At 40.2% G+C, this 12,086-nt stretch overlaps 1 protein-coding gene across 3 annotated transcripts in view; it reads left to right on the plus strand.

The window, feature by feature from the left end:
• The first annotated feature begins 124 nt into the window (after positions 1–124).
• TRAF3 (TNF receptor associated factor 3) overlaps positions 125–12,086 on the plus strand; it is a 56,405-nt gene continuing 44,443 nt past the window's right edge. For all 3 annotated transcript variants that reach the window (XM_026048694.1, XM_026048700.1, XM_026048699.1), the window contains exon 1: positions 125–279. The gene's annotated coding sequence lies outside the window, so the exon portion shown is untranslated. The remainder of the gene's footprint in view (positions 280–12,086) is intronic.

Genomic DNA, 12,086 nt, shown 5'->3' on the forward strand with positions numbered 1-12,086 from the left:
CGCGGCGCCTCGCGAGGCCGCTGCCTGCGGCGGCGCCCGCTGCCCCGAGCCCGCCTTGCATTATTTATTTACCCGTCCATCCCTTCATTTATTTATTTATTTTGCCATTCACTTTTTTTTTTTTTTTTCCCCCGTGCCTGCTGGAACTCCTCGCGTTGTAGGTTAGTGGGGGGGAAAATAACGAGTGTTTTAAAAGTTTATACTGAGTCATTCCTCTGCAGATGAACCTACGACTGACTCATAACCCGAGAGAACTGCAGTGGCTTGTGAAATAGGAAGGTAAGGCATGCACGCCTGGGACTGTTGGTGTCCCCGAGTGCCTGGGGTCYGCGTTGCCCGCGGGAAGAGCGGGGATGTTGTGCCGGAGCTGCTGGCCGCGCTCCCGTCGCAGCCAGCGCGAGCTCCGTGCAGGGCGCCGCTCCACACGCATCCCTGTGTGTGTCAGGACGTCTTTTTCCATCTCTTTCTGTTTCTCTAGTGGGAAAATTTGGGAACTTCCGCTGATGGGACATAAAATTTGCAGCCTCTTTAGGGCAGTGACTTTCCCGGGCTGTGGAGGTCTAAGCAAATCTTATTTTCTGTATTCCCAGTCATTTCTTCAGTAGCACCATGCATTTTTCATCACAGGCTCGTCCTAGAGAACCCGCGTAGCGTTAGTATGTGCTAATGCAAACTTATAGTCACAGACCAGAAAGGAGCTTGCCTATTTACTTATTTATTTGCTGTATGCRTGTATGATGTGAATGTATATTAGCAGTACTGAGCTGGAACAAAAGAAACGGTGTAATTTGAAACTGTTAGCAAAAATCCATATTTAAAATAACCACTGACTTGCATAGAAGCTTGGGTTTAATGGCTGTGTTGGTTGTTAGAGTTACGACTAAAGGCATTAAAGAGCAGCGTACGTTGGATGCTGTAAAATGAGCCAGCTGACCAGAAGTGTGTGTTCAGTGTGTGTGGAGCATCGCAGATGTATTTACCGTGCTTAGGGGGAAGGTTTTTGGTTTAAGACAAAATACGTTTGAATGTTTGGACTGATTCAGAGTTTTATGGTTGGACTGGGAAACCCCTTGTAATACCGCTTGATAACGGAAACACTGATGTATTGTGAGTTTGGTCGTTGCAAGCAGATGCCTCCATAATGTTTAAAAAAAAAGGTTGCTTTATTTCCAGTGTGAAAAAGGCTAGGTGTTTTACTGAAATATGACATGTTTGGAATCTTCCAATGGCAGCAGAATCTAGGGTGCAGAAAAGCAAGGCATATTCACTAGCATGGCAAACTAATCCTCATCAGAAGAGGATGCTAAATGACTCGCTCCATAGGCTTCCCTGAAGACCTCCTGCAGTTTGGTTGATAACAGCTCTAAGAAAGAGATCCAGTGCAGGTTTGCAGGGAATTTGGTCAACATGTTGGCATATTTACTGTTGGTATCTCAAAAAACTGTGTAAGATGGCAGCAGTTAGGTAGCATCAGCAACAAGGAATTCTTCATGAAATCTTACCAGTCCATGCTTATAGAATTTGTCTTATCATTTTGATGTCTTGCTGTATTTTAATTTTTTAATATTTTTTGACCCTACTGGAAAGTTTAAATGGAGGAAGAGGAGCATGTTTTTCTATATTGAAATCAGATTCTTCTACTGTAARTCATTAGACAGTAGACAATGATAGCTCTGCAGATGAAAATTAAAACAGTTTCAAAGTTGGAATAGCTTAACTATTCTTGCAAATAACCTACTAATGTTAAGTCAATTTAGGATACAGGAATARACTCATTTGCAAGAATAACTCCACATTTTCTTCTCTAATATCTTACGTGATGAAATAGCTTGATTTTTTTCTTTTTTGATATAATAGTGTTTCTTAATTGTTGGTGCTGGATCTCACGATATCTGAAGACTGCTCATTACACCCTAGTTTCAGATGTCTCTGTTCTTGTGCATGGTTCCTTTTAAGAATTGCCAAGATTTGAATTTTTTTCTTAATGGCTGTGGGTGGGTACTTTGTGAATATGATGCTTGTGTTTGAAACCTCCTGGCATTTTGGCCTCGTGCCTTTGAAACACGAAAGGCGGAGGGGGAGAGTGAAATCGGAGATTTTGAGATGTGGGATGGGGACAAGAAGCCAAGGGAGGGAGACCTGGGCATGTTTCTGCAGTAGAATAAAGTAGCTCCAGAAAGTGTTGTAGCCATCCAGCCCTTATGGAGGGCTTTTTAACCGGTGGTGATGGGGTGATGCAGAAACCAGAGCAGCAAAAGGCTGCTGGCAAAGAGAATATAACCAGAATCCACCTGCTGAAGCCTGTAACCTCATAACTTGATAGAATAAACTCAGTATGTGTTTGTTTTAACACACGTTAAATTTTTTTTTTCTTTTTTTTCCCTATGATTTTTACTTTTTCTTAATGGTAGAAAGAGCAAGGACTAGAGAATTAGAATAGGACAACTTACAGTGGATGGATGCGTGGATATATATCTACAAAGTAGAGTGAGATAATCTGTATGTCTACAGTAATGGGAAAGTACAGAGAATAAAAGAGAAAGCTAGTAAATCAATAGAGATTTACAGTACAGTAGAAAGATCTAAAAACTTGGTATTGGAAACTGCGATATAAATATATATATATTCTGTTTACTCTGTGAAGGTTTATTTCTTTCTTYCTTCCTAGAAATCTTTTCTATTGGAGCATTGATGCAAGATCTATGCCACTGTGACTTCAATTGCTCCTGACTCTTGGCTTTGTAACTAGGTTAACAGGGCAAGTGTCTCTAAAATTATATATAACAGTAGGTTACTAATCCTCTCCACCCCCACCTCCAAAATGTTAAGCCTTTGATTTCCATGTTGCTGTTYTTTCCTGCTGCTCTGCTCCGTATGTGCAGAGTTAAAGAATGATTTTGGTAGAATTCCATGTTCTCAAGTTCATCTAGTAAATGACAGCACGGTAAAGGAAGTCTCAACATGTTTGTAGATGGAGAAAGTCTGTATTAGAGATGTGTGACAACCTCCTGCCTTGGCTCCTTGCTTGTGCTGTTAACCACAGTGCCCTCTACTTGATATTAAGCTTGAATTTTGCAAATTGCTAGGTTTGTAACTTCGGTGGTCATAGCAGAAGGGGCATTTTTGATACTGACATAAAGTAGTCATTTATGAAATAGGTTTCTCTGATGCAGTGAGGAAACATTCTGGAGACTTATTTACAGTGGTTAAATATTATTAATAATTCTGTAATACAGCGTAGGTGCTCTGAAGTGAATGCTTTCACAGAGAGTATGCCTAGTAGATATTCCAGAAAAAAAAATTAATGGACAAAGTCCTAAAACTTCCATTTTCAATGTTGACTATTCGGAAGTTCATAATTAGTAATTCTGAACTTTAGCCTGTCGTCATGGTTTGTGCATTGATATGAAAAATGTCTTACTTAATGTAAGATATGCACACTCAAGATAAGTTTGAAGTGCCATGATTTTCTCCAGTTTTCTTATGTCTAGTAAAGCCAGTTGATTTAGTTTGCCTTGAAAAGCTTGTTGCAGATGCAACTGTAAGATAAGCAATGCCTTTGTGGCTCCCACTTCATTCCTGCAGTGCTTTGACCTCTATGAAGAAAGAAAAGAGGGTCCATTGAAGATACCAGCATAAAATCTGGAAGACCTGGGTGCTTTTCTTTGTGCCCGTAGATGTATGTAAGTAATTCCCTGAAGGCTGAACCAAGAGGGGGCTTTGATGTTGCAATGCTGAGTAATGTGACATAAAACTGGAGTCCTGGGGCAGAAGGGGGATTCCAATCCAAGTTTTCTACTTCCCTGGGGAGTATTCTCATCATCAAGCCACGGGCTGGTTAAGGGTAATGTCACTTCCTTCTCTTAACTCTTCTGCTATGCCAGGAATAATCAAAAACTCGGTGTGTCTGAGAAGCAGAGCAAGAGGAAGCATGATGTCCCAGTCAGGTGGTTAGGACAGCTAACAGAATGGAGAAAGATGCTGGGGATTTTTTTTTTCTAGTGCTGTTTTGTTTATTGCTTCTTTTTTTTTTTTTTTTTTTTTTCCTTTCATTTTTGTGCATTTGAACTTGACATCAGGATTGCTGAGGTGAGCAGCCTCATCAAAATAGAGCTATTTCCTTAAGCACAGAAGATGTCTTGAAGGTGCTTGGGGGAAAAAAATGCCAGTATTTAATTTCCCTGGGATTTAGTGGTAGCTGTGGGGGCTTCTGAGCTACTTGTCATGGAACTTGCTTTTTGTCAGTCTGGCTCTTGGCTACAGCTTTTCCTGTAGAAAAAATGTCTGTAGGTCTGTAAAATGGGAATAATGGTGCTCTGCACTGCCATGGGGCAGGAAGCAGTGTTGGCTCCACAGCTCTTCCCCTGTGGCACACGTGGTGCCATAGGATGGTAAGCGCTGCTCACAAAAGTTGTCCAAGTGTTAGTTATTCTGGTGCTGGTGCTTGTTCCCAGCTTTCTGCTTTGGATGCCCTATAACAGCAACAAATCTTTCTCATTGTACAGAAACCAGCTTACCCACACAATAAATGTGCCTAAAATAACTTTTAACAGCAGAGCCCTGGCTCATAAGCCTGATTTTGCTGTTGTGAATGGAATTAAATTTAGTCAGCTTATATATGCTTGAGAGGGAGAGGCAATTAGGACAATTATTAAGGTTTCTTGTAATGGGATACTTAAATGGATGCCACGTACAGCAATCCCCTCTCTCTATCTTTCCACAAAGAGAAAACCTCCAAGAGTAGGTTTCCTTGAGTGCTATGGCTTCTGCTATATAATGATCCACCCATTTAAGTCTTAATTTTGCATAGGAAACATAGTCTTAAAATTTTCACTCAACTTCTGCTAATTTTAATCTCCCCGGAGCCATTTTAAATGACTTCTCTTGCTAGATTATATGATCTTCACATACTAATAGAATGTCTGTCTCTGTTGTATTTCTCTTCCATCTTAAGTTGTTCTTTGGCCAAGCGCTATAAATGTTCTTAGTTTCTCACGCTGATTCCTCTGGCTCTAGGAAGTCTTATTCTGAACTGCTTTCAGTCAGTCAGTGTCTCTTGTAATTTATTATATGTCTCATGTAATTTGTTGTAAAGTTACTGAGAGGTAACTTCTATGTTTGTCGCATCCTTGCACTTCATCAAAAGGGATGTAGATCACTTTTCTCCAGAAATACTTGTGATTTCCAAACTTTTACTCATTTTCAGACTTTTGCCTAATAATTCTAATCTGTAATTCCACTCTTCTTTGACCTCTCTGTAGCATCCTGTTTCTTTGTTTTTTCTTCTTTTCCCACCCTTTCACAAGCTAAGACACTTCTCTTCCCTATCACTAAAGATGGGTCTACAGTGTATACCCTGCTAAGGGATGTGCATCTTTAAATCTACAGTCAGTCCTCTCACCTTCCATCCTTTCCTCTTTCCTCTGTTGTTTTCRGCACACCATCCTTGAGAGAGGGACTCTGTGCTTCTGCCTAAAAGTGTTTTTACTGCTGTGATGGAACCTGATTAGGATAGCGGCTCTAGATTTGATAGGTGCCATAGGCAAATTGCTTGTGGTTGGAAAACTACATAGACTCAAAATGCTGCCACTTGGCTATTGGCTGGAGTAGAAGGAAGTTGGATACCTAAGTAAATGAAGACTCTTGATGTGCATCTGCAACCTTAAGAGGCCCAGATCTGCTTGATACAATACGATTGATCCAATAGTATCAACTATCTTCTTAAACTGTTGAGATGAAAAAAAATCTCAAAAAGGGTTTGAGCTAATTTTATTTGACGTTAGTAGTATCTATTATAATTTGAAGTCAGCAGTATCCTCTCTGTCYTTCTGTTGTCATTCAGGAGTTGGGTTGTGCCTCCAGCTGCGTAACCTCAGCGTGCTGGATTTCAGACCAGTAAAGAYGCCGTTGAGAAATCCACCTGGTGCTTGCTCACCAGTGCTGTGAAGGTGCAGTGGGAATGCCARTACATYCTGCACTGTAGTTCTGCTGGTGATATTGATGTTGTGTTACCCGTACTGTTTGGCAGCTTTTACAGCAAGGCATTTTGACACTTTTTTTGGAGCATGTGCAGAAGAATGCCCTTGATAATCTCTAGAAAAATAAGGCAAGTTCATTGCTATTTGCATATTATTGTTATTAATCAGCTATTTTTCAATACTTAGGCCTTTAAGTTTCTCCTGACTCTTTGCTTCTTACAAAGTCCTAAACACTTTTATTCCAAAAAGAATTGCTTAGACATTTATTTATTTATTAATGCAATGGCTTTTTGAGACTTTTAGAGGGAATTTGAAAGATTTACTCTCTTGGTTGCTTGCGTATGTGTTTTTAGAAAGAGTTGGGACAATATAAACCATCTTTTCCCTGACCCTGCGTGTTTTGCTAAGAAGGTTCTCCCACAATAAATGAGGAAAAAGGTTGAAATTATCACAAACRAAAAAAGGTAGGTAGTCTGTGACAAGAGTGCTCACATGCCGAGCTAAATGAGAATACTCAGAGTAGCTGGAAAACTTGTGTGCAGTGTTGGGACTTAACAAATGGTACAGAGAACAAGGAGGAGGAAATGCAGTGAGGAGAAAAGCTCTTGTTATYGTTCTCTTCCATTCTCGTGCTCTTGTGCCATGTTTGCTTTGATGAGCAAATACAGTAAATGAGCTAAACTGTGGAAGCTGCCAGTGGCCACAGTGCTGTGTGTTTTCTTGATKCCTGTTGATCATTTGCTGCACGTTTCCCATAGTATAGCAGAAGAGCAAATCTTCAAGAGATTTCAAAATGCTTAATTTCATTTTAAGAAGATGTAGCTGCGAGTGCCTTCTGTTGCTGTGATTAAGACCTAGGCTTTTCTACATCCTTGCAGTTTAGAGACTCTGGCATCTCTTGCTCTTCCAGGGCAGGCTTAAACATGCATAAGGTAGCTGCATTTTAAAACTAGCATTGCCTACTTTACTCTTTTTTTTTTTTTTGATGTTTTTCTAAGTATTTCTAACTTAAAAGCTTACCTCTTGGTTAAGCAAATTTCCTATTATAGTTAATTTGTATGTGAATGTAGCATCTGTGAAAAAGGATTGTTTGTTTTCTGAAGAGAAAATACTTGTAACTAATATGCTTTTATAGGATATTAAATATATCATGTTTTTAAGTCTCACTTGTTAACACCTCCCAAATAAAAGGTTTGTCAAGTTAATGATGGGAAAAACTGGTGAGCTCTCCATTAGATGGTGCTGCTGGGATTGAAATATTTGTATGTGTAATGGAAGCAGACTTCTGCCTAGGAGTGTTTTCCCTGCTGTTTTTTTTTTTTAATAATATGAAGGACTTTATTAAAATGCTTTCCAAAGAAAAAGATAACTTGCAAAGATTTTTTTTTTGTATTTCAGTTTGAAATGGATAAATAAGGTACTAAACATGCTGTTTCGATGGGAGGAGGTAGGGAAGAAGTAAATGTTGTGCTTATTACATGAGTAAGGTGGATTTTAGCAGCTGCTTCTTTTACTGTAGCTCTGATCTGTTTAAGTGATGAGTCTTTATGCTACCTTTATACACTGCTATGATGCTGATGGGGCCCCGCAGTATTAAAGAAATATAGTGACAAGAAATCCATGATGTAAACATCCACAGATAGATTAGATTGACCATTGCTGTAATAATAATAATGCCATTACTTTAGCATTTAAATTCCTGTTCCTTTTTTTCTTTCTTTCTTTGAGGTGCATTTTTATATTTTAACTTAAACATGTGATAATAGTTCTCTAAGGTATTTCCTAGCATGAGCCATAACTGGCTAATGATTAAAAACAGCAGCAGCAACAAACCAACCAAACAAAAGGAACGAAGCAGATGAACATAGGCACTCAGCACCTTTTTTAAGTGTCCTACATTATCCTACATGGTCTGCAATTGCAGCATCAAAAGCATCTGCAGTCCTGCATGTGTGCCAGTCCTGTATGCATGTCTTCTTTTATGGCATCTAAAATGGCAGGAAACACCCATGACTTGATCCCTGAATCCCTCTGTCCAAGGTAAATATAGTTGAAATGTGTATTAATTAAAAATGCATGTTAGCAAATGTTGGCTAAATGCTTCTTGCTGTGAGGACTCCTTCAAAGATGGGAAAGCAAGATTCCTGAGATCTTTGAAATATCCCACACCACAGGACTGTAAGCACCAGAAAAACTACCTCTGTTTTTTAAAAAAATTGTGATTGTCAAGAAAGATGGAAATTAGGTTGGGTTCATGAAGCCACATCCCTTTTCTCAGAAATATTTTGCATTATTTAAAAAAAAATACGACTATAGTCAGCTAACAAAAAGCTATGTAATATTATATAGCACTGATTGAGAAAAACACTGATTGTGTGTGTATATATTGCTTTCGGAAAGATTTTTATCCAAAAGTGTTATTGAAAGGTCGATAGAAGAAGTGACTTATCAAAAATCCCCTTCTTGGAATTGGAAAGTTTAAATAATTTTGGATTCAGCAGCAGATATCCCAGCTTAACAGTCTAGGCCTGCATTTAATAGCCTATTAAAGTTGTAACAGGGATGATTTTCTTGGTCTCAGTCATCCATTTCAGAAAAGCTCAAATAGTGAAGATTCCCAGGTATGTGATAACTGGAGACATGGCCAAGCTGCTGAAGGAGAGAAGAGTGAGAAGTCGATGATGGGTTTCATGAACTTGCTGCTGACTCTTGAGGGGGCAGTAGCAGACAGTGGTTATGACATCAGCCAGCTACAGAACTTCAAGTATGAATTTGCTGTTCCTCAGTTAGATGATTTAGCTTTCTAAGTGAAACCAAAGACAAAAGTGGAAGTGAATCTAGCTGGCAAAGAGTAGCAAGAAACTTGTGCTTGGTTACCTTGAATAGAAAGCATTGATTCTAGCATTGCTGTGGGATGGCAGAAGACAAAAAGGTGGTGATACCCTTGTTTCTGAACTCTGTTAGCRGATACTTAAGTTTTGATAAGACCTGGCTTTATTTTTTCCTGCCTACCCCTACTTTCATTGTCTAGGAGACTACCTTGTGTTTAACAAGTTAAGATTGGGCAGTTAAGGCTGGGTACATCTAAATTCCAGCATTTGTCATGGTATTGCACTGTACTTAAGTTTCAGATGCAGTAATATGTGTTCTTCCTGTGACCAAAATGACGTTAAAGGAATGATGATCTGAGAGGGCACAGTTAGGGCAGCCAGGGAATGTGTGAAAATGTGTTTTGGTGAATTGAGGGTGCATTCCTTTACAATTTAGATGCAGTTCTGCAACACACTTAACAAGAATGAGTGGTGAAACTTATTTCTGCTTCAAAATAAAYAACAGGCAAGCATGTTATTTGAAGAAAAGGGAAGGATTTTATTAGCACAYATCTCTCCAAAGAAGCGAGTAAGGGACATGTGTAAGAAGTTACTGGTTTTGGGGGAAAGCTCTTGATCAAAAAAATGTGGAAACTCATCTTATTTAATTCTGACTGGCAGGAAGGACCTGGCTAAGAATGGAAGAAGGCGGCAGCTTTTGAAGGCCTATCTCAAACTCATAAAGTTCATGACTTTTAGGAAGCAAGAGAGGAAGAAGAACTACATAAAGAGCAAAATAAAGACAGTAACTTTAAAAATGTCATAGGAAGCCAATTAGATATGTAAAAGGAATTTGGTAAACTTAACCTGTGTCTTAGGGCTCGAGCACGAATTATTAGTTTGTCCTTTTTTTGCCATGACACATACTGGCAGAACATTTTGGATAAATGGGCACATTACTAATGATCTGAAACTTGAGAGGAAATTGTATTAAATGAGGTGACAGTGTTAAAGATGAGACACAAAGAATGACACAGGTGTGTAGGGGAAAAGTGAAGCTTGAAAACACCTAACAAGGGAGATAAAGGATAACAAGATGATATTTTTCCTGTGAACTCTAGCAGTAAGAGGAAGTTGTTCTGCYATTCAGCATGGATGGGAAAGTAACAACAAAGGATGTTAAAAGAAGTTGTCATTAGTGCTTCAAGTTTTCAACGGTGCCCTAACTTATTTTCTCTTATACTCATTTGTAGTGTTTGCAGGTGGGTGCTGAAGTGGGAAGGCCTCTAAGCCTCTTGGAGAACAGAATTACAACTCAAAGTAAATGGTCTGTGGCTGAAGGACCGCGTTYCTTTGTGGGTAGCTCACTGCTCTCTTGAGCTTTTCAGCAGGCCTACATCTCTCTTGCAGCAAGGAAGCAATCTTGGTTTCTCTCATTTTTTCCCCCTCTAATTTCAAATGTTGAATCCAATTCAAGATGTCATTGAGCTTCGAAGTAGCTGCCCTACAGCCATCTTAAATGGAGYGCCTATCTCTGCAGTTGAGCCTAAATACAGAAAACTTTTGGCTTACAACAGTCTGCTAACTTTGAAATGGAATTGCGTGTTTCCTTGCAGTTGCAGCGAGCTGGAATTCAGCACACCATCAAATACCATCAGCTCGTGCCATTAAACCAGCAGTGAAGATGAGCTTTATGTTATGGTGTGATGTGAACCATAGGAGCCAAGGGGGAGCCATGTGCTTTTTGCTACCACAGGCTTAGTAATTTTTGAGAAAGATGAATTAATTACAACTCAAATTAATTAACTTTGGAAGAACTGTCAGGGTAAGAATTGTTATCAGCTGGTGACTTTTYGGGATAATGTCAACTGCTAAAACAGACTTACTATTACCATTATGGAATGTAACAGAAATGCATAGCAGAAATAGTCAGCAACGTTGCACGTTTCATATCAGAAATACCTTTTCCTGAAATTGGGGGTCTCGTGCTGCCTTCAGATGGCTGTGTTGTGGTCCTTTCTCAGGCTGTGCAGGGAGGATTCACCCAAATGTAACTGTTTCTTGTCATATAAACACAGAAGTAACGTGTCATGTTTTTAATTGTGAATGATTGGACTGTGGGTGTAATGTTTGGGAAGTCATACTGTTGTTCGTAGAGAACTCTCACGTGTTCTTAAGCAGTGGTACAGGAGGCTTTTCCCTTATCTCCTTATTCTGTCCRTAAGCGGAGTGCTGCGGGACAGAAGTCTCCATTGCAGAAAAATAGGAATCTTTCATTTAAGTGTTTTGCTGTTAAACCCACCTTCATCTTCTCCTTTCTTCCTTTCACCAGAGGGTTAGATCAGGGCCTGCACTGCATTTTCTCATGGCTGCTGCAAAGACTTAGACATTCATTTTCAAAGATTTCCTTTTCTCTTTCCTTTGCCTCCAGCCTAGTTTGCTAGGATTGCTTCTCCTCATCCTTTGGCTTGTGCAGTTTGCGTTTTTGATTGCTGCACTGGCGTCTTTCCCTGAACCATGTGGAAGACAGAACCACCAAAATCTGTGTACTGTTTTATCCGTCTGGATCAAGGGGAGTTATTTCCACGGCCTGACCCTCGTTTACAGCCGTAGCTCAGAGGCTTCTCTTTCCCCAGAGCTGTGAAGCCGGTTCCAGCCCGGTGCCCACATGCCCAGCGCAGCAGGGAGACCCCGCTCACGCTCGTGGTTCGAAGCGCAGGAGCTGCCTTGGGGGGCAGAGCACAAAGCCCATAGTGTTCTGGCTGTGGTCGCACCCGGCAGCGCAGCCTGCCGCTCCATGGGGCGAGGGCTGGCGTCGGGCGCCTGGAGAAAGGGGATGAATCCATGAAGTGCAGCCTGGCTGGGACGGAGCACAAAGCTGGCACGCAGGGGCACCTGAGGAGAGGAGTTAAGCATCTCTCCTCAGGACCTTAAGCCCTGCTACTGCCTGGCTGCTGTGGTAAAAATGGAAAACATGCTAACCTATCAGCGTCCCAAATGGCTTATCGTTCTTGCTCTCTTGGGACTTTTTATAGTAACGTTTCATTTAGAATCAGTTTTAGTTGAAAGTCTCTCTTAGAACCCCGGCATTCTTCTACATTTATGAGCCACAACACTAATAAAAATAGTTATTCCATTTCCAGCTTTCAGCAAATTGCTTAATTAAAAACTGAATTTACTGTCCAGCATTATAAAACTTGTAAAAGCAAAAATTAAAACATATGCTGTAATCTGAGCAGTCTGTTTTCTTAAATTGATTATATTTGTAGCAGAATAAGAGAAATAACGTGTGAGCTAT

The sequence above is a fragment of the Nothoprocta perdicaria genome, unplaced genomic scaffold, assembly GCF_003342845.1.
Source record: "Nothoprocta perdicaria isolate Ctin4 unplaced genomic scaffold, notPer1 scaffold_56, whole genome shotgun sequence".
NCBI classification, from domain to species: Eukaryota; Metazoa; Chordata; class Aves; order Tinamiformes; family Tinamidae; genus Nothoprocta; species Nothoprocta perdicaria.